A 23377-nucleotide genomic window follows, 5' to 3' on the forward strand; every position below is an offset into this window, starting at 1 on the left:
ACTGTTGCCCTTTCATATGCATACATTCTCTTGTATAATCAAATATTAACCTCGTCAAAACATAATCCTGTTCCTCCGTATCTAATTTTCTCTTCTTTCCAACAGACAAGAACAACCATGGTGCATTATGTGATTGGCTTGGACCTGATTACTGAAAAACGAGGATTCCCTGGAATGGAATGGACCCATGCCCATTTTAAGGATTAATGGCGCTGATGTTTCGGGATATCATCAAGAGGTTCCATGCACAAAGTTCCCAGAATAGAAACATCAATTTGTTCTATATCGGCATATTACCAGATTCATGCTGCCAATTTTGATTTAGAAACAATGTCTACTATCTTGCAAAGTGGGGCATCCTTTTTTTTTTTTTTTATCTTTTTACATGTTTAGAATCTTTTACATCTGCCTATTGAATGGGCAATCTGTCACCTCATCCGTCAGTACTTTGGTACCACATTGGGTTGTTGAGAAGAAACCAACTAAGTTGAATAAGTGGTGGGGAAAGAAAGCAAGAAACCAAATAAAGCCACTTTTGACCACCAGAGGAAAAGATTCCTTCCCAGTAGGCTGCACATAACTCAGCAATGCTTATATATTTAACTATGGATGATGTCTCCTCTTCTTATCTGCCACATCTATGTTTGCTTCTTGCACAATCCCATTCGTGATTTTGCATGCCTGTGTTTCCTGTTACGCAAAAAACCCATATCCTGGATTGGGACCAGCATAGAGAGACAGATTTCCAAAATCCTGTATGAGAAGTTTAAGCTATTCTCAAAGTATACTCCAAATGCATGCTCTTGCGATCTGGTGATGAGTAGAGAATGGTGCCTTGAATAAATGATGGGGGGAAATCAGATATTATTGGACACAAAAAGGTGCAGCCGTGCAGATAGGCAAATTCCTGAGTAAATAACAGCCTAAATATATTCATATATGTTAGTTTCAGTTAGTGGCTTCTGATGCTTATTCTATCATATTTTTATCATTCATATTGTTTTATACAGTTTTTCAATATTAACAGCCTTTATGAACTTCCACTGATTAATTACATTCTCATAGAGACTGGAGTTTATTGAAACCAGGAAGTAAACCTCTGTCATAAGACCAATTGACACTCCCAACTGATTAACAAATAAACTGATGGATGATCAGGAAGAATTATATAAAGACCATAATATGTAGAATAGATTAGTAGGAAAACTTATTCAACTATTACCTCCCGAAAATATTACCTTTTTCATAGGTGTAGCCGTATAGGTCTCATTAGCCAGTTCTACATGCTCTTAAGAGAGTATGCACATGCTAAGAAACCTTGAAGAGAGCACTAGAATGATGTATTTCTTATAAAATAATCATCTCATGTTTAAAGCATATTCAATGCCACTCCAGCAAGCAGGGAATGAACCAGAAGTTTTCTCTTGGAAAGGTCAGTGGAAGGTCAAAATAAGAAATGTTTTGATAGAAGTTCTATAAAAATTTAATAAATTAATTAAAAAAATATATCGCATTACATGGGTAGAGAGAACATTCTCTCTCATATTAAATGGGTTGGTTGGATGAATTGGGACAAATGGAGGTAAGATTGATTCAAGAGAGTTAAAGGTTTTCTTCCTTTGCTGCAATCTGGACATTTTTTAATTGGAAATGGTATTTTTGTAGGTAAAAGAATTTGCAAACAATTTATGATTTGAGTATAATGTATGCCTGAATAAGATAAAAGTCTCTATAAGTGAGATTTAAAGTGAAAATTCAGTTGGGCAGTTATTTCTGGTCTTTTGAAATTGACGGGGTTTAGTTGAGGTTACTGATGGTGCAGGGTTTCAGGGAGGGTCTTAAACCGTTTAGGATAGGCCATTTAAATTCGATTGAGGTGGACTAGAGCCTCAGAAATTTTAAACTTCTATATGGATCAGAAATTTTAATTTTTTAATGAGAAGTAAGAAACTTTAATAACTTGCATTCTAGAGGGTATTTTGGATGAAATTTTGTAAGATTTTTTGTATTAGAGTTTGGAGCTATAAGGAGGGTACTTTAATTAGATAGTGGTTCTAAACAGTTTGGGCACAAGTTCCAAGGATAACGATTAAGGTTTTGGAGACAGGATTCATGTAGATGGATGTGGCACTGAACAGAATGGGATGGTGAAACGGGATTCATGTAGCCCACCCCATATAGATGGGACAAGTTTTTAGAGAGTGAAAGTGGATGAAAATCAAAGAAAAGGTTAGACTTTCTGAAGTTTCTCAGGTACCTCTTAACTGGATCATGTAACAACTCTAAACCTGAATTTTGATTGGATTTTTGCTGGTTGCAATAGTTGTTTAAAGTCTTGAAGAAGACAACAGGGTTTCAATGGAATCACTACATGAAGCATGCATACAAGGGAAATTAATATTTAAGCTTTCATTCATTCATCTGTTCCAATAGTAAGACATCATCATCATCATCTAAGATGCTAACAGATCCTAGATAGGTTGTTCTTTGGCCTTTATTATTTATTATTTTGTTATTGGGCCTTGGCCCATATTCTATAATTATGTTTATTAGTTATAATTATAAATACCAATAATATCTAAAGTTAAAAAAGGGGAGTTAGAAAGAAGTGCAGAAAAACGTCGATCTCCGTCAAAGAACCGGTAAAGCAACATGTTGGTGCCAGAGGCGAAGGGGACGAGGGGTGGAGAACGGTGGAAAGGCAGAGAAGAGGAAGACACAATCATGACCACACACTTCCTTCCCAATGGTGGATAAAATTTCAAACAAGTGGGAGGGACGCTGATGACGCAGCCTTCTTAGACAACTTAGCAGCTATGCTAGTTGACAGGTTTAAGGCCCAGGGTCTTGAAATATATGTGTAGGGGGGGGGATGGCCCAAAATCTCTCCAAGGGCCTAGGAGAGTGCCGATCCAGGTTAAGGGCAAAAAACCAGCCCAGATTGAGATCCAGAATGATTCACCATCATTGGACTGGGAAGATTTAAGTGCTGATGGTGAAGGTTCAAGCCACCACTCTCATGAATGAAGATGAAGCAGGGAAGTGAACATACCAGCAGCAGTTACCTCCCCTAACCCTCAAGGAGGAAGGAATCTCCCTACTGAGAGACCAGTGCCAGACAACACTGTACAAGCAGGTAGTGTTTTTGAAGAGAATCGGGGTAGTAGGGAGCCTCAATACAGCAAGGCTGAGCAAGAGATTCCAGGTACATTAGGCCCTGATTTTGGGGTTGCAGATGCTGTCAAGCCAATTGATCAGGAGAATACCTCCCTAAGCCAAGAATGCCTGGCCATAATCAAACCATAGAAGGGCATGGAGATGCTGATGCTGCAACCTCAGTTCAGGTAGGTGAACCTAAAGTATGTGGAGGAAAATGAAGTGTCAGGATGGGCTTTGTCCAAGTTCTTGAGCTTTGGCAAGTTCCTGAGGGTGTCTTTCAAGGTGTATGAGGAAACGAAAGCCCTGCTCGTTGCAATAGAGTACAGGACACTTTTGGAGAAAGGTAAGAAGATTAGAAAGCAGTCCAAGGAACTACTAAGACTTTCCTGGGGTTTGAATGATGAGCAGGCACTGCAAGTCGCGTTAGCAAAAACTCTCATAGATACCAATATAATTAGTGAGGAGGCAATTGTGGTCTATTTCTAATTTTAGACTTCAAAGTAAGAGATTCAGGCAATAGTTAACTATATAAAGGACAGAAAAGCATATTCAACAACACAAGGAATGTCACATTAATCAGCAGTGCAATAAGTCCAATTTCACTCTTGAATATTTGAACCAAGCAATGAATATTAATTCATCGTCACATACAATGACACACAAGAATACCTGGGCACTGTTCTCATACATGTCATTAATCTTACAAATTCAGTGTCATGAATTTTTATGTTTGATTTATTCTCATGTTACAATTTTTAACTTACAACTAATTATCAGTTAAGTTTTATATGATACAAGAAAAGAAAACATATTCCATGTCTGTTTAAATGCTTTGGAGGATCAGCTGCCTGAAAGAACTTCTCTTTTTCATCTATTTTTCTTTTTCGTATGTTTATTAATCTATTCTTGTGTATTTTAGCCAAACTTAAGTAGCTTCTTCAATACAATCCAGATGCATACTCTTCTCCAAGGTGCGACTGTTATGTGTAGCAGGTAAAATGTTAGGGATCTATCGATACATTATTTTCTCTTATTTCATTACAAAAGCTGGAAATTCAGAACCTTATTTAAAAGTTTAATGATTTACAGTACACAGATTATAAGTGACAACCCTAATGGTATTCATATAAAATTTCTGTACTCAATTTAATTTATAGAGATATATAAGCATATCAAGTTTGAAAAGTTGATGTAATCAGGAATTTTCATTTCTTCACATTTCATTGACATACATTTTCATTCTTGTCAAAAATAACTATTTAACAATTGAAAACAAGAAATTTTCCAATATCAATAGAAAGTTCTCATGATGAAATTCCATGAAATAGAGTCGAGTAGTAATTTCTTTTCTCCAATACTTCGAGAAGCATTCCAATGTCATAAAATGGTACATGAAGACTTGAAGAGTTCACATGAGGTTCCTTTTTATTAATATTAATGGAAATTAATTTACATATTGCTCAGTGAAAGGAAAAAAAACCAGCATTTTCATAGCCTATACATTGTGAGGTTTATAATTTTTAGGGTCCATAAGAAACAGAAGAATATAAATATTTCTCAACTACCAACTTAAGGGTAGATCACATAGCCATGGTAATGATTGTTGCAACTTGACAGAATCAGACGAAGGTAAATTTTAAAGTGTACAATCATACAATGGTACTGAAGCAGGAGTAGGACCTAGGGTTGAAACTTTATGCAAGAAAGCAGTGGAATGAAATTGCCTAGACAATTTCCAGATAAACCAGTTAATTCAAAAACCAACCAACCAACCTATAACTAAAGTTGAAAAACCTCCTATTGCATGTACATAGCACTAGCAAATAATGGTATCAAACTTTTTTTAATTGGTTGCAGTGATGCCAATTTATTTTAATTTGTGGTTTCTGGACAAACCTCTTAGCTCAAAAACCAAGTAACCAACAGATGAGAGTAAATTTGAGAAATTGCATCTACATAGAATATCTCTCAGAAGAAACAAAGCATAAATTAGGAAATATAACATGCTAACAAAACATAACAGGATTCAGCGTTGCTTAATAAAACAAGTTGGCGCCTCCAAGAGAGAGGGGATGGTGAAGGTACTTGAAAGCCAATAAATGCAACTGAAACTGTGAATTTATTTTGCATCTTCAATTTCAAAAATCCTGGGCATCTATTAAACAAGACCAAAATGTGGAAGTTTATACCAACTAAGATTACAGATTTAAATAATTCAAAAAATAAAGTGCAATCTTCAAACCTTGAAAATACTTGAGTTAGCTCCAGTTCTGAACAAGCTGGCCCCGAATTAGTCACAAACGGTTGGACATGGAGCATATTTTTGAATGTGGGGAAGAGAGGCATTATTCTGTCAACATAGCAAAGCTCTTCAAAATGCACAAGTAGACAAAGAAAATCTAAGTGCACATCAGTATATGTGAATGGGAGTACATGGTTGTAAAGAAGTAAAGAGTCATGGAAAACCTGATTCACCAAAACACCACAATGGCAAGTCTCCATTAAAAGTTAAATTGTTAACAGAAGAGGAACTAAGAGTAACTTTCACAAGGATCAAAAGTCTTCCAATTGCTTCGCTGTGTTCTAGCCAGGAAAGGAACCAGTGGAACACAATTATATTGGGATAGTAGTGAGATTATTAGACCTGGCAATTGGGTTGGGTGGGTCGGGTTCGGGTTGGGTCAAGACACTTCGGGTTGGGTTATCAAATGCTAGACCCTAACCCTAAATGTTTGGGTTAGGGTTGACCCATGGGTCAATTCGGGTCATCCCAAAAAATAATTAAAATTTAAAAAAATAAAGAAAAACTACATGAAAAATGCCAAAATTAAAGGAATTAACCTTAAAATTCCAAATATAAAATAAAAAAACTTGAACATTTAACAATTTAAAGAGTAAAGACTAAATAGAAAAAAATTAAAGAGTGGAAACGTCTAACAATGCATAAATAGTCCCAATTTGGGTCAACTTTTTGCTAGGTCTAAGTGAGATTATTGAATGTGGTCCTTTCTCTGAAAATACAGAGAACCTTCATAATTCTGATATAGTACGTAACTTCAATAGAATCAATACCAACTGCAAAAGTTGCAAAAGATCCTAAAGTCTTCCTTCTTTTTGTCAGTTCAGATAAAGAAATTCAGAGACTTGCCTATATAGACGGTTTACAAATTCCATAGTGATGTAGGACCAGCTCAATTCTAGTTCTTAGAGAATGTTGAATGGCCTTCTTTGATCAGAAATTTATGGCTGTTGACGGCTGTAATGGCTTCTTGAAGGAATAAGAAAGAAAATAGAGAGAGAAAGAAGATAGAAAATACCTCGAATCACTCTAGAGTATTGGAGTCACTCGTCGTAATTAGCATAAGCTGAAGAAAATTTAACAAACTTCATTGCTCTGTGTAAAACGTCCATACGTATTTATAAACTCTAAACTCATAATAATCCTACAAGTCAAACTGTTAGACTCATAGCAGTCCTAGGAGTCAAAACAGTTAGACTCATAATAATCCTAGCAGGACTCAAACGAAACTGTCATATCCTATTTCAATTCAAAGAAGACTTAGTAACTTAGGTCTCGTTCGCTTTTCAGGAAGTTACTTCCTCGAGTAAGTGTTTCTTGGAAAATACTTACCTAGGTAAGTGCATTTGGCCATGTTCTTTTATTTCCTAGGTAAACAAGACAATAACCGTTTTAGCCATAAAAAACCATTATTAAAAGGGGCAATTTTGTATCATCAAAGGGTTGGCAACTTTCCCCCCAGGTGGAAAAGTTACTTACCCATGGAGATCGGTATCATGGACTCCACATAAATCTAAAAAAGCATGGGTATCATAGTCAATGGGAACCAAAATCCCATTAATCAACTTCCCCCCCTCAAAATCCAAAAAAGAACGGGCCCTTAATCCTACTTATGCAATGACTGAAATTTTAAACATAAGCAAACTATAAATAGACAATCAATCCATATCATTGGACCCTACAGAAAAATTGTAAAATAACAAAAATACCCTTGGTGTCCAATTCAGTTCAAATCCCAAGTACCACCATTATGCCATATCAGGACCCATTGTAAGTCCTTTCTAGAATGAGTCTTCAAGGATGCTGATTGATTCCTATTACATAGTCATATTCAATAGCAATTTCTAATGCAAAATTGATCAGTAATCACAACAGAATTCAATACAATTGAGTTTTAAATCACAGTAGGGGCAAGTACAATCATACAGAGTTCAATATAATATGAGTTTTAAATGTCATCATATCACACTGACCTAGCATGGACATTCAGCTGGACTTAGACAGCCCAATTCAGCTGGACTTAGCCAGAGTTGGACAGGTTAGAATTACAGAACAAAAGAAGATTATACTACATACAGATTTCTCATTATCTGGTTAGACATAAGTTTTATCTCTCCTTCCTAAAGCCTCCTCCATCTTGAAGGTTTGACTTTTATAGATTGAAGTCTAATTCATATGATTAAGCTATAGGATTTTATTTGGTTTTGTGATTCAAAAAGATACAATTAAATCCTTTTTGTTTTCCAATGTAATACAAAGCCTTCGAGTTTGGGATTTTGTGATGAAATCAAGGAATAATCAGGTTATAGGACTATGTTTTGATAATAACTGGAATGGATTCTTGTATACGTTCAGATTGATGTGATCTATCATTGGATATTACAAAAAGGGCATTTGCATAGATTCTACAAGAACGATGGATATTTCAACTTGAAAAGGCTCCTGACGAGACATGGAACTTGGTGTTGAATATAAAATTTACACTAAAAACTAAGTATCAAACATGACAAAGCGCCCTTGTGCAGTTACCCAGGTATGATAGATTGTGGGACTTAGCTAGTTATACAATGAATATACTGGGGAGCTCAGGCTGAGCTTGGCACCCCAAAACTTAACATGAGCCTGAACTATCCTGAGCCTTAACAGTTTAATGAACCCTAACCAACCTGAGCAGATCCTGTATTCTGAGAGTTTCAATCTCCTCCTCTTCCAACCCTCCAATGTCAAACAGTAAAACCCTTAAAGAGAGCCCCAGATTGGAATTTTTATAACATGGTTCAGTTTACTACCACACCATAATTACATAGAAGATAGAACACAGCAAGGTGCGTCTATTGCACATTTTCTCACTAGGCAAGTTCATTGCCCTAGAAGGCAGAATCCTTATTATTATTTTTTCAATATATGGGACAGTGGCAAGGTTCTCAAGTAAAAGAACCTTGTTGCCTAGACAGTGCTTAGGCACCTGCCTGGGTGATGCCTTGATATTCACAAGGTATCAAGGCATATCAGGTGTTTCGATACTACAGAATATCATTTTTTTCCCTCAAAATTGGTCAGGGGTCGGTCTTAGGCCTGCAACGCCTGCCCACCCCCTGAAAATACCCAAAATCCCATACCTTTTATATTCCGAGTATCGGTGGCTTGCCAATAAGGCAATACGATACAATATGTTCGATACGGGGCATATCATGTCAATACTTTAAACCTTAGACACTCATAAGATGATATCTAAAACCATATTTGCATGTATGCATTTCCAAAATGCAGAGAGATAGAGAGAGAGAGAGATCTTACTATAAGGAAAGGAAAGGAAAACAGGAAGATTGGAACTTTAATGAAAAGAAAGGAAAAAGATAAATCAATCAACAAGATTGAGTAATATACAGTTTATAAGGACCGCAATATGCAATGGTGTATCTAATACTATATGCAAGCACATTCAAGGAATGCATTGCTGAGATTGCAGACTGTTGATCTGAGAAGACAGCAAAAGCAAATGCCCGTTAAAGACCCAATAAAACATGTTAAGAGAGCAGCCAATGAAATCACCATTTCAGTAAAGCATAGAATACCAAGCTTAACGGCATCTAGGGGACAGGTTTCATCACAATTCAAAAGTTTGTTATGCATTGTGTAGAATAGTGATAATAGTACATGCCAAGAATAGTGGTCATTGTAAGGGAGGCATGCTTAAATTATTAGAAAAAAAAAAAATGAATAAGTAGTTTTTCCAACTGAAAAGCTGCTCTAGGGCATTTGTTGCACTTGGAGTCCCATTCTCGTGGAGGGTAAGAAAGGGACATGGTCCACTTTATTTTTCTTGCACAGGTACAGCCTAATGAGGAAAGAGAATTAAAAAAGAATCACTGTTTTACTGCCTATAGTGTGGAAGATGAAGCAATGAATTTTAATTATAGAACACTTCAATTCCTATCAGATGCAAAGGTGCCAATTAAAGGAAATCCCTCCCACTATTCCTGAAACAAAAAACACTTTATAAGTGTTGCAGTTTCAGTCAGTGATAGCTGAGACAATCGGTAAGAAACTGAGAATCAATGTACAGTCAACTAAGTATGGATTCTGGTTAGATGAGGAAAGATAGGAAAAGTGTCAAGGATCTCTCCAGCTAGTAAATAGCATCTTTGAATTACATAGGAGCTCCAAATTTCCATTCAGAAAAGTCATGCTTTCGAGATGTGCAATGAAATAATTGACAGGCAAGAAGGAAACTTGAATCTACCGCTGAAGGGGATTCAATTCACGGCTCGTGTGCAAATAGTTTGCTTGTTTTCTAGCAATGAAGTATTGGGACCCATTAAAGGGGAATAAAGGCAAACTTTCAAAAGGCGATAAATTGTTTCATTCGGATAAGACCATGGCCAGAAATCTTCAGTGAAAATTCAGGTGCCCTTGAACAAAAATGGAAACAATTGTAGATCAAATAAAGAGAGGTAGGGCAAAGGGAAAGAAATAAACAAAGAACGGAGTGGTTTAGTGTTTTAGTAACTGTGAGCTCTTAGTTGAGTTATGGAGCTTGGAAGATTGGTAACCTGGGAATTCGCGGAACAGATTGTAAATCTTGCGAGGCTTTACATCTCCAGGAAGCCTTGTAATGAACAGGGTTCTAACCTCTTCTTGTGATGCTGGGAATTTTCCTATGGTTATGGTTCGAGACTCCGGTGTCCGGTCCATGTCTGCAAGAACCGAGGAACCAAAATTTCGTTCTCTTTCAAATTTCAATGCCGTAGTCCGTAGGATATTGGTACAAATGGGGCGACTCCCTAGGGTTTCGGGCAATTGCAATTGGACGTTGAGCCCGGTCTCGGATAGTTGGATTGATCCCGGAGGCTGGAGCAATGTCGGAGCTGGTTGATCACCGGCATGCCACTTCCGTGCAAGTTGGAACAATTAAAAGTTAGCGAGACAGTGAAATTTGGCTTGCTCTGGTCCAATTGTTCAGATCCGCGATCCGCCTTGAGTGATTAGTGACACTCTTGGTCTTGGTTTTTAACTGATGAACGAGAATTAATAATTGGCCGATTATCTAAAACATCTATCCTTACTGTTTACATATTTTCTTGTCTTAAATGCATGGCAATTATCTAAAACCCTCTCATGCTAATTTTTTTGTCAGTTAAAACCTCTAATGTTAAATACATGTAACGTTACGTGATTGATATTTTATGAAAATTTTTAAAATACCTTTCGGAAAAACCCATATGCTCCCTCGTGCTGAGTTGTCTTATACCGGTTACATGCACTCATACTCGCGTTTTTAAGGCGAGAGTGAATCCTATGAACCCCTCAATTCTCGGGAAGCGTGAAATCTTAGGCCCTCTTCATTTTTTTTTGTAAATTATTTATTCGAGTAAATGTAGTTTTTTGGACAAAATTTTTCTGGAAAATACATATATTTATCCATATTTTTTTTATTTTTTATCTAAATAAGATAATGATTGTTTTAATCATAAAAATCCAGTATGAAAAAAAATACGTTTTTGTCCCATTCAAATGTGAACTTTTCCCTTACGTGAAAAATTTATTTACTCACTTAAGACATGGATATCACTTATATATCCAGAAAAATAAACTTTCCCCGGTCGGTCCCTCTATAAATCTTAAAAAAAATCTTTTCAGTCAAGAACCAAAATCTTATTAACCAACTTGTCCTCATTACGAAGTGTGCATGTCAACCTCTTCAAAATGAATCTTATGTTAATGTTCCAACTCTTTTAATAAATGAATCCAATTGAACGAGATAAAAAAAAAATAATAATAATAAAAAATGAAAAGAATCTGTCCCCTGGCACTGGCAGTATTTATTACATTACCGCTCCCAAAAGCTCCTCTTCCAACGGATTCCAACACAAAGCCTTGTTGACGATCCCAAATCTCCCAACACTGCCTTCAAACTCCTCAGAAGAACCCACCCTGGAATGAATGCTTAAAACCAGAAGATGGGTCATCTATGTCGCACATGATTCATTGAAAAAGTGATTGTTCTTGACTAGTCAAATCTACAAATTCCGACAAACATACTTTCCTAATCTTCATTCCAAAGCCACATTTTTCCACTCTAGTGGTGCTGCCGTCAACAATCTCTGCGCATTTAGAATAGATTGAAGCTCCGAGAACCATCCATCCTTTCGGGAACCACCACCCTCAACACAACTGTTGGGTTCAGCTGCTGCAGCCGAATCGCCACCACGCCGCTGTGTCGGTTGAGCTGCCACCTTTGCCCAAGGAAGAAGACATGGGGTTAAGGACCTTGAGGTAGATGTAGAGCTTGGGCTTCTTCTCGCTGCCCAGACTTACAATCCTTCCACTTCCATCTAGAGAGAAATTTTTCAAAATTTTAATACCCCCTTCCCATGTGAATTAATGATCATTCCCCTAATTGAAAGAACAAAACAAAATACCTAGAAATCGAAGCTATCCGAAAAAAAAAAAAAAAAAAAAAAAACTAAAAGCATATCCAAATTCATACAAAGGAGTAAGAAGATCAAGACGCAAAGATGGGGTTTTAGATGTATTCAGTGATACTTGCACAAGCTGGCGCTGGAAGGCTGGAAACAAATACGTTATCCATTAAAAAAAACTATCCCCTTTTTAAAGCCTACTATTGTCCCTCGAGCACCACCTCCACTGGTTAGACGCATGTAACTCAAGAAACCATTCCACCAAAATAAACAACGGCTTCTACGAGCGGTACCGTTGATGGATTCTTTCCAGATTCATCCCATTAACAGAAGTTTAGGGAGCTCCAGAGGGCAACATGTATGCTTACTATTTAGAGGGTACACGTTTCCCGTGATTTAAAGGAGTTCACAGGATTCGCTCTCTTTTTAGATTGGACATCAATTCATGCCCATGTTTATGTTTATGTGATTAAAAGGAAATATAGTGCACTTACAATTTTACCCTACTCTATGATAACGTGGCATTCCCAAAAATATTTTCAAGCAGCAGAAGCTGTTGCCCCCAACAGCCAAAGCTTTTTCCATCTCAGGCTGTTTATAAGAAGGCCTAATTCGACTAACCCGGACTAATTCAATTTGAGTCGGCCGGGTTTTCATCGGTATCGATCGGTTTGGGGTTGTACAAATTCATAAACCGATGGTTCGGGCCAGTTTCGGTTTTCTTGTGTGAAAATCAAAATTGACCTGAACTGAACCAACTTAGTTCCTACTTAACTATTTAAATATAATTTATTCAAATATATATTTTGATTTTAAATTAAATCGACCTAATCTATTTAAATATATATTTTGATTTTAATTTAAATATATTTTATATTTAAAACTGTTAAATAAAGATATTTCAGTTTTACATAAAAACTGAAATATCTGACAACCCAAACTTGCATCACACAGGCACATGGGCCATGGGGGGCATGGATGAAGTTAGAGCCAAAACCGACCCAAACCGGTGCAACCTGAGTCAAAACGACTAGGTCGGTTTTGCTTAACACTGGGTCAGTTTCGGTTTCCATCTCAGGTAACTCGACCAAGTCGGGTCGGTTGGAAAAACCTCAGTAAACCGACCCAACCCAACCCGTGAACAACCCTACTCAGCATGATCGTTGTCTCACCACTATAGAAGTCATCGAGGGATTCCACCTTGTTCATGTCGTGCATATCATAGTTTTCAAAATCGGATCGGAAAAAGGGAACTGATCAGTGACCGATTCCGTTTTACCCCAAAACAATTATTTCCCCAAAACCGTTGATTTAGTTAGTAAACCATTGATTTGGTCAGCAAACCGTTGACCTAAGTTGTCAAATCATTTAACGGTTTGGCGATTTTTATTTTTTTGTCAGAATGAGCCGTTCATTCGATTCAAACGGTCGGACCGTTCAACCCAAGAACCGGCCCCTGACCAGTTCGTTGTCCAGTTCGATTTTAAAAACCTTGTGCATATCGTCTCCGAATCCATTCCGCCTATTAAACGAGTACAGAAAGAATTGAAGGCTCAAAAGTATCATGAAGGCCAAAGACTTGGAGGACTCCTTGAATAATTAGTCTTATTCCACGGTTCCCTGCAGTTTCCACGAGAGCCCCTCAAGAGTCAGGACTCAAGGAGTCGGGTCGTCTAGATAGAAGGCTTTTGAGGTTTTCTGCTCTTGAGCAAATCTGATTTTTGGAATATAGCAACCCTGTTCGATATTTGATGTATCTGATGGTGGGTTTCTCTTCTTTCGTCTGTTTATGGTGTGTTGAATTATCTACGATCCGTGTCCTTAGCTAAGAGATTTTCAGATGTATTAGCAGAAACTAGAGTGCTTCTGGGTGTTTGCATATTGGGGGTCCTCGATTTGGTCGCAACATCAAAAGCTTGGTGTGAAATGCAGAGCTTGTCTTCGTTTCAAGCCTTGGATACTCGTATAGAGGTGTATGATTCTTACCCTTTATTTCGTTTGATCTAATATTCAATGGGTTCTGTGAGTTGTGGTGTTGACCTATTCATTTATTAACTTTTGATTCTTTCTTTGTTGGTTGTGGATGGTGTAATTAGTCTTGTAGTTGGTAGTCTTTTGGGGTTTGTTTCTTTGTGATGAACCAAGTGCGTGTAGAATCGAACGGTTGAAGTTTCTGGCGCCTTTACCTGCATGCAAAAGAGAATGAGAGGAGCTTCACAGTATCGGATCCGAGACACCAACCTCTCAAACAATATGTGAGAGAGAGTAGTTTAATCTGATTAGAGCCAAGACTGAGAGGATGATTTTCCTTTCTTAGTAAAGGGCTTTTTCTCATTGTGTAGAAGCACTTGGGAGAGATCCCTTAAATAGTTGCTCCTCCAACGTTAAGTTCCTTGACATTAGGAACAATAGTTATCAGAATAACTAATTGAGATAAGCATTAGTATTTATGCTCCACCAGATTTGAGACAAGTGTCTCAACTTGACCAAGGATCTAACCACTTGGTCACCCAGTCTAGACTGGGTCAAATGGACATCCATTGACCCAATAAGAGCTGGAATATGGATCCAAATTATCCAACAACATTGGTATTTCCATGCATGAAAATGTTTTTAAATAAACAATAAAATAAATTTGTTTTTATAAAAAATAAATAAATAGGTAATTATTTAAAAATAAATGATTGTGTGTGAGAGTGTTGCATGGAGATGACCATCAACTATCAACCATGGCTTGTCACATGGCCATTGGATATTCCAACATGTTGAGGATTAAAGGAGGGCCTATGGCCACTCCACCATCACTTTGAACAAGAAACTCATGGTTTTGGATAGGAAAAACTGCATCAAGCATGCGGCTTTCCATCGGATATTACAGGTGATTGTAGTTGCCTGGTTGGGGGTTCTGCTACTGTTTTTTTCTCTGGAGAACAGGTTTAGTTTATCATATTATGTAGGATTCTGATGAAGTTGATGAAAGTATTGTGCAGCATACACCAGATCTTTTGGAGGAAAATGGAGGGAAGTGGTGGAAGCTCTCTCGTGTGTCTACAAATTTTGCTGGACCAGTAGCATTGAAATTTTGAATTCTACTGTTTAGTTTGGTTGGTGTTCTTTGTCCACCATTCTCTTTGTTGTAACACCCAGAATCCTCACTTCCCCCTTCCTATTTTCTTTCCGGCGGTTGGGGGAAGTTGCTTTTGGCGTGCTTCATCGTCAATAGGTTTTATCTCTGAAACATTATCGTTGAAGCCGCGATCTGTTTCCTCATTTTTTTTTAATTTTTTCATTATTTGGGTTTTCTTTTGAAAATTTGAAAAATAGTGGAGGGCAAATTTGATATTTCATTTTTATGGTTAGTGCTTAACAATTAAGGGTGCAAATGAATTGGATCATGATCCAATATGAGAAGATCTGATTCAATATATATATATATATATATATATTTATAAATATAAATATATATAATACATATATATATGCTATTTATTTATTTATAAATATATATTTTTTATATTATATTACATAAATTTGTTATATTATTTATTTTTATATAAAAAAGTATGTATATATATGATGAAAATTGACGATGCGCGATCTGGAAGCTCCTAGTTGGAGGGATTACCTGGACGTACTTGCATGATGAGTTGGATCAAACTGCAAAACAGGGATCAGAGGGACCGGGGTGGATGACTCGGGGAGATCGCTTCGATGCTTAAGTCAGTATTCTTGTAGTGGTTGCAAGCTAAAGTTTGAGTGCTAAAGATCTTGAATGTAAGTAATCGGGCGTACCTGGACCCTGGAGGGGTTTATGCCTTTATATAGGTGAGCTATCATGGGTTTCACGAAATGGTTCTGGGATTTGCGGCCTGAGTGGATGAGATATGTTTCCACTTTAGTCTGGGGGTAACGTATCAATCAATGAAGTTTATTGTCGTTGCTCGATCCGGGCGAGGAGAGGAAAAGGCCTGATGTTACATGGCGTGATCCCATGATATTTGGAGTCTGTTGGGAAGCTTCTGGAGTCGATTACATGTCACTTAGGTTCTTGAGCCCCGAACTATCTTGGGTGCCGAGGTGACTCTGCGTTGAGGTGATTTTGTACCGAGGTGACCCTATGCCAAGGTGGTCGAACATCCAAACTCTGAAAACTACTGACTAGGCTCTCCTTGTTGAGTTGTCATTCTTCGAGCAGATTGCGTCCATGTGACCTTTACTAGGTCGTGCCAAATTACCCCTCATCAATTGCCCCCCACTCTTTGTGCCAGGGGTTCTGAACCAGCGCGGGGAGTTCATGACGAGCCTAGGTGGATTTGGCACGAGGTCTAGGTGATGTGGTAGGCAGACCGTTGGTTAGACTTGTTCGTCTGTTTGGCTCAACCAGGAAGTGACCTAGATTGCGTATTAGGTACATGCGGACGTCAAGCCGATTATAGTCTCCACAGATGTCAAAATGTGCGCTAAATTGATTTCAACCTAGGGAGGTGTGTAACCGGTTTTCTTAGGAGCCATTGGATCGTATAGATCTTGACCATTGATTCCCGGATACATTGGTTATAAATAGGGGCTGAAGGGCCCATTTTCTTTGCCACAAAACCACGAAACCAAAGTCCTTGAGGTCGCATTCAAGTATCCAGCTTGGTGTCAGCTATTCTTGGGTCCAAGGTCGTCTCTCTTTCTTCGGTCTTCTTTTGGTGAGTTCATTTTCCTTTGCTTTTGGTTCCGTTGTCCTTTCCATTAGTATGTCTAGTCTTAGATTAGATAGTCTTCTAGATGGGACCGAAGAGTCTGTTGGGGCCGAGGTGGGTACCTTGGCATAGATCGTGGAGCCTCATCTTGCCAAGGTGGGCACTTCGGCATAGGATGTGGACCCCAATCCGTTTGAGGCGGACTCACCTCGGCGAGAGTGAGAAGTTTCTAGCAAATTGGCCTCCACTTCACACCAAGGTCGCCTGTCGGGCAGCTTCGGCTCGTCAATAATGACAGCGGATAGGCTCCTATCCTTAGTAGATCGGTACAAACTTCCCAATGACTTCGTATATAGTATTCCCTTAGACAACTTTCCTTGGGATCTTGGCCACAACGAGATTGTGGTCTTCGAGGAGCAACTCGTAGTCAAGCTACGTTTTCCACTCCACCCTTTCATAGTTGAAGTCGTTAAATTCTTTGACATTGCCATAGACCAGTTACACCCGAACTCCATCTGTAACATCGTAGGTACCATTTCCCTTTTCCACGATTACAACTGTCCTCTAGACCTTAACATCTTTTCTTCCATCCTTTCCATCAAGAAGAACTCGTCTTGCATTCTACCCGAGCACAGGTGAAGTTACTATATGTCTCCTTGCCCCGGGTACAAGTTGTTGCACGAGCTCCCTAACAAGGTGTCGGCCTGGAAGAGACCCTACTCCGTGGCCCGTAACACTGAGGGGTGGCCTTTCCTGACTCACTAGAGGGAAGCCATCCAGAACCCCAGCGTCCGACTAGACCCAAACACAAGGGAGGTGGTCCGATCTTGGGCAAAGCTCGGCCTGAAGTTTGAAAACTTTGTGACCGAGGAGAAGCTCGTGTAGGCCGGTCTAAGCCCTCCTGGTAGGTCGCTAACTGTTGAACCTTTTCCTTGTTTGTTTTACTTCAGTGTTATATCTGACTTAGCTCGTCACTTATTGTAGTTGCCATGGATGGCATCCTCGCTGATGAGCTCTTCGGGAGCATGCAAAAGGGGAAGAAAAAGAAAAGGGCCTCCAGGAAGGCTCGCCTCCATACGGAGACCACCACCACTGAGGTCGCCGCCTCTGCGCCTGAACACCCACCCGTCGCCGAACAACCTCCCGTAATTGACTTGGTTGAGGATGACCCAGGAAAGACCACTCCACCCCATGTTCCCAAGGAGACCACATCTTCAGAGCCCGTCCCAATGGCCGCCACCTCTTCGAGCAGCGATACTTCAGTCCGGGGCATTTTGACTCTGAAGTTTGGCCTTCTCAAGAGCAAGGACAAGGTGTTTGCCAAGGAGGTCGCTCGTTGGGCTGACTTGCCAATTGCTTAGCTCGGGGTCTGAGCGGCCACGCATTGTATGGTGGTGTGTACTTAAACTTGGCCTTCGAGTTGCCTCATACTTAGATTTTTCTTCATATTGATACTTGTATTATTCTTTTGGTAGGTGAACTCCTCTATCCACGCCTTGGCCTACCAGTCTGAGGTGAACTTAAAGCGAGTTCTCGAAGCCGAGGAGTCTTCACGAATTTTCTCCTCCGAGCTCAACTTAGCTTGCAACGAGATCAACCAGCTAAAAAACGATGTGTGAGATAAGAAGGAGCTGCTGACTCTACTAATGACGGAGAAGAAGGAGCTCGAGGAGCGCGAGGTGGCACTGAAGAGGGAGATCGAGAATCTCAAGGCTCACGTGAAGGAACGGACTGAAATCCTGCTTCAGGTGATGGAGGAAGCCAAGGTCAAGGCGGTCGAGGAGTATAAGTCTTCGGCGTTACTTCGAGAAAGATTGGTTGAGGCGGGGACAATGGGCTACCTCAAGGGGTTTAAACTCAATAGGTGGTTGACCCAGTGTGAATTTCCCCACCTTGACCTCAGTGCCATCACCACGTCCAAGATCACCAAGGAGATGGCCGTTGAAGCCGCCAAGGATCTGGAGAGCGACAATGACCTACTCGATGACGAGGGAGAGGAGGCTGATGCCGTCGAGGGCCGTATGGAGACATATCCGCTGAAGTCTCCGTTAAGGATGAGGAGCCCCGAACTGATTGGTGCCTCTTTTCTTGGTCCTACCTTTGTAAATACTTGATTTTCCAAGCCTCCGAGCTCGGCTAAATAGTTTTAATCTTTTTTTTTTCTGTACTCAAAGCATTTTATCAATGAAATAGAAATACTTCAGAAAACTCCTTGTGTGCAAAATTTTTTGTACTCAAAGTATAGATCACTCCCAAACTCGAAACTACTCCCGAACTCGAATAGGAACAATGGGGCGAGTAGACACTATAGGGTATGCATGTCCGACCTGTCTGCACCCAGGCTACTTTGTCTTACCCATGCTAAAGCGATTGGGTTTTAATGAGCCCGTGCTAAGGAGGCGACCGGGTCATAAATAGCTTTGGCCGAAGAGGCAACTAGGACTTATTGTGGTCCCGAGATCTTCTGTCAGCTCGACACCGCGACAACTAGGACTTAGCCGTATTTTGCTTGCGTTGAGATTTACAAGTAGTATCTCCTTAAGTTGTCGATATTCCAAGCGCAAGGTACCCGCTTTCCTTCCATGGTCTCGAGCTCATAAGTTCCTTCTCCGAACACCTGTCTCACCCTATAACGACCTTCCCAATTTGGACCGAGCTTACCCACGCGGGCTCAGGTACCATTACCTTGCGAAGGACCAGGTCGCATACTCGAAATATTCGCTTCTTGACCCGGGTGTTATAAAACCGAGCTACTCGCTGCTGGTAATCTACAATTCGAATGTTGGCCAAATCGCGTACCTCCTCGATGAGGTCCAAGTTGGTTCTGAGCTTGTCGTCGTTTGTCTCTTCGTCGTAAGCTTCAAGCCATAATTTCGATACTTCAATCTCTGCTGGGATTACGGCTTCCGCCCTGTATGTGAGGTTGTAGGGCATCTTGCCGATCGCGGTCTTGATGGTAGTTCGGTAGGCCCAAAGAACACTGAGCAGTTTGTCCACCCACAACCGTTTAGCTCGCGCTAGGCGAGCTTTCAGTCCGCGGAGGATAGCCTTGTTCGTCACTTCGGCCTACCCGTTTGCTTGTAGATGTGCTACCGAAGTAAAGTTCTGTTGAATCCCCATCTCAGTGCACCAGTTCTGGAATTTGATGTCTTCAAACTGCTTCCCGTTATTCAAAATCAAGACTTTGGGCGGTCTGAAACGACACACGATATTTTTCTGAAAGATATTTTGCACGTTCCGGGCTGTAATGCTTACTAACAGTTCAGCTTCCACCCACTTTGTGAAGTAGTCTACTGCCACGACCAAGAACTTCCTCTGCCCGGTTGCCGGTAGAAAAGGAACAAGGATTTCGATTCCCCACTACACGAAAGGCCACGGGGTAGTAAGATACTTCCTAGCCCTGCCTTAATGCCTTTTGGGCGAGGGCCCTACCCTCAAGTGTCCTCCACATAAAACTTCATGGATATCACGAAGTACGAGCTCAGCTTTTGAGGGTTGCAGACAACGTAGGTAGGGGAGCGTGAAGGATCTCCTATACAGCCGTCCATCTATAAGGACGTACCGGGCCGATTGACGCTCTACCCTCCGAGCTACATTGCGTTTTGCAGGTAGGGTCCTATGGAGCAGATAATCAACGAGCAGGTCAATCCAGCTTAGTTCCGTTTGCAACATGGGAGTGACCTCTTCTGCTCCCCCGAGAATGCTGGGTCGAGGTAGGTCCTCTATGTACACAGTTCGCATAGTGTTATCGCTCGTGCTTGCTAGTCATTATAAAGCGTCTGCCTCAGCATTCTTGGACCTTGGGATTTGCCTGATGAAGCAAGAACTGAAGCCTGATAGAATCTCTCTGACTTTGGTTAAGTAGGTTGCTATAGTTGAGTCATTAGCTTCATAGTCACCATTGACTTGGTTAACCACTAGTTGAGAGTCGCTACAGACAAAGAGGTGCTTCATTCCCATTTCCTTTGCTAAGTTGAGCCCGACAATTAGTGCCTCATACTCCGCCTTGTTGTTTGACGCCTCGAATCCGAACCGGAGAGCATACTCCAGCTTCACCTCACTTGGGCCGTACATTATCAGTCCCGCACCGCTTCCTCGCTGGTTGGACGAGCCGTCAACATGGAGGATCCAGGACTCCTCGTCCCAAGTTGGTACTGCTCTGACCGGGACTGGCGCCACACTGGTTGACACCTCTGATGTGCGAGTGGGCTCAGACAGTTCAGGGGCCGATGTGCTGAACATGCATTCTACTACAAAGTCCGCCAAGACTTGGCTTTGATTGTTGGTCGTGGCTCGAACTAGATGTCGTACTCGCTAAGCTCGATTGACCATTTCTTCAATCTCTCGGACACCTCAGGCTTAAGGCAGTGAAGAAATTTTCTCCTTTTTTTGAATTTTTTATTTTTTTATTCCATGCCAGTTTTGGAACAACCAATGAGATGTACTTTCACAGAACCTAAATAATCTCCTCTCCTAAAATTTCTCCTAAACTACTTCCCCCACTATCCCCGCTTTCTCTAAAATTATCTCTAAATCCTATTTATCTTCTAAATTATCTCTAATTCCTATTTATCTCCATAATTAAATCTAATTTAGTAGAGAGTTTCTCTCCTAAGTTATATCTAATTCCTATTTATCCTCTCCCCTACTTTTTATCTATATCTATCTAAAGAAAGTTTGGATTAAAAAATTTAAGAATTATATAAATATTCTAACAAAATTAAATAACAACTTTAAAATATTTATTAAAAATACAAAAAATAATTTTATATTTTTACAAAATATATCACAAAATTATGTACTAACAATTTAAATTATGTTTTTTCGGATGATAAATATAATTTTTTTTCAAATATTTAATAATTTGTAATAGCTTTAAATAAATAAAACTCAAATAACAAAAAGTTTTAGATATTTTATAGATTATTTAAATATTTATTATAATTAGATTTTAGATAGTTAAAATAACGGAATTATGTAATAAATTTAAAAAGTTTCTTCAAAGTAGAAAAATGATTATAACATAATATTGAAATTAATAACAATTTAATATATTACAAAATCAATAATAAAATTATGTAATAATAGTATAAATTATGATTTTATGGATGATTAAATTCAATAAATAATTAATAATTTAAAATTTAAATACTTTATATATTATTTAAGTATTTAAGTAACTAAATATTTTAAAAAACAAAATATTTAACATAACTAGATTTTAAATATTTAAAATAAATAAATTATGTAATAAATATAAAAAAATTCTGAAAAGTAGAAAAATAATTATAAAATAATTTTGAAATTAATACTAATTTAATAATAATGTTAAACTCTTATTCTATATTTATTATATAATTATATATACTAAAATTAATATTTATTGTATTTCAGTAATTATTTATTGTCTTTTTTGATAAATGCACTTTCAATGATTATGTATAAATTTATTTTGTTTTGTTATTTAATAGAAAACTTTCAATAGTTTATGTAAATTAAACTTTTATTATTGAATTATTTAAATTTAATTTATTGTACTTATTGTATTTATTGTATTTTTGTTATAACTTATCAATTAATTTATATTTATTAGAGAGTATACTATTTATTGATTAAGTTAATATGTTTTTAGTACTTGTTGTATTTTTGTAATTATTTTTTCATTATCAATATATTTTCAATAATTGTGTATTTTCACTATAAACTTTCAATAATTATTAGAGATTAAACTATTGTTATTTATCGAAGATAAGATTATTAATTTAACTAAAATTATGAGTGTTCATGAGTTGGTTTGGTCTGGTCATAAGCTATTTGGCCAACCAAATTGACCTAGTCAAATTGAGGAGTTGGTCAACTGAACCTGACTGGCCTTTTGTGAAAACTGACCCACTCAAGTTGTATCGGTTTGGGTCAGTTTTCACAAAAGGTCAGTCGGTTCAAAAGATTTAAACTTAAAAATTAATTTTTATTTTAAAAATTACAGTGCAATTATTAAAAAATAAATTTAAAAATTAGATTTATGAAATAAAACATTTTAGACTAAGAGATATAGAAAATTTCTCACTTTTTCATATTAAAAATTATTTAAAATATAAAATATTAATATATATCCATGGTTAGGTCATTTGATTTTGGTTAGTTTACAAAATGACCAAAGTGAAACTAATCAAACTTGGTCGAATTGAGAATTTTTTGAACCAATGGTGACGTAAAATACTAGAAAACCGACCGACTCGAGTCGAGTTGATCGGGTTGGTCGGTTTCATAAGTTTGATGAATAAACCTAACTGAAATTAATTATTGTTATTTTTGTATTATAACAAAATTATTAAAAGTTGTATATAAAATATGAATAATTATTAATTATTTAAAAAGTTAAAAATATAAAACAATTGTATACTCTTATGTGTTTCTATTAGGGTCATTTACTAGAACACACCTTATAGTTTTACATATTTACTTAAACCTACCTTATAGTTTTCATTTTACTAAAACATCCCATATGTTTTACAACTTATTTACTTAATCAACCTTTCAATAAAGAGTGTTTGTTTTGCCATTAGGTCCATGATTTTTTATTCCAAAAATAACCTTAACACTTTTTTATACAAGAAATAAAATTTGGTCAAATATAGCCAATAGAGTGATTGCCCGTGTCTTATTAAGGGCAAAAATTATATTTTTATTTCTATTTTCTTTTGATTAAATTTATTTAAATGAATAGAGTTTGGGTGGGCTTGAAAAAGGCAAAGTTGTAACATGTGTCTGAATAGAGGTTGGATGGGCTTGTGCTCAAGGTTAAGTCC

At 38.2% G+C, this 23377-nt stretch overlaps 2 long non-coding RNA genes across 3 annotated transcripts; both read right to left on the reverse strand.

Annotated features, from left to right (window-relative positions):
- Nucleotides 1–244: 244 nt before the first annotated feature.
- Nucleotides 245–10439, reverse strand: LOC148877219 (uncharacterized). 2 transcript variants are annotated; one of them, XR_016112592.1, is made up of 3 exons: nt 10012–10439; nt 5402–5509; nt 245–753 (listed from the first exon to the last, which is right to left on the reverse strand). It is a non-coding gene; the product is annotated as an uncharacterized LOC148877219 (long non-coding RNA). The 2 variants fall into 2 exon arrangements; XR_016112591.1 differs by having other exon boundaries at nt 245–834.
- Nucleotides 10440–11158: 719 nt separating this feature from the next.
- LOC148877220 (uncharacterized) lies at nt 11159–12088 on the reverse strand. Its single transcript, XR_016105590.1, has 2 exons — nt 11949–12088; nt 11159–11793 (listed from the first exon to the last, which is right to left on the reverse strand). It is a non-coding gene; the product is annotated as an uncharacterized LOC148877220 (long non-coding RNA).
- Between the last annotated feature and the right edge of the window lie 11289 nt (nt 12089–23377).

Source organism: Nelumbo lutea, chromosome 1 (genome assembly GCF_056320005.1).
Source record: "Nelumbo lutea isolate HS-2025 chromosome 1, American lotus-T2T, whole genome shotgun sequence".
Lineage (NCBI taxonomy): Eukaryota > Viridiplantae > Streptophyta > Magnoliopsida > Proteales > Nelumbonaceae > Nelumbo > Nelumbo lutea.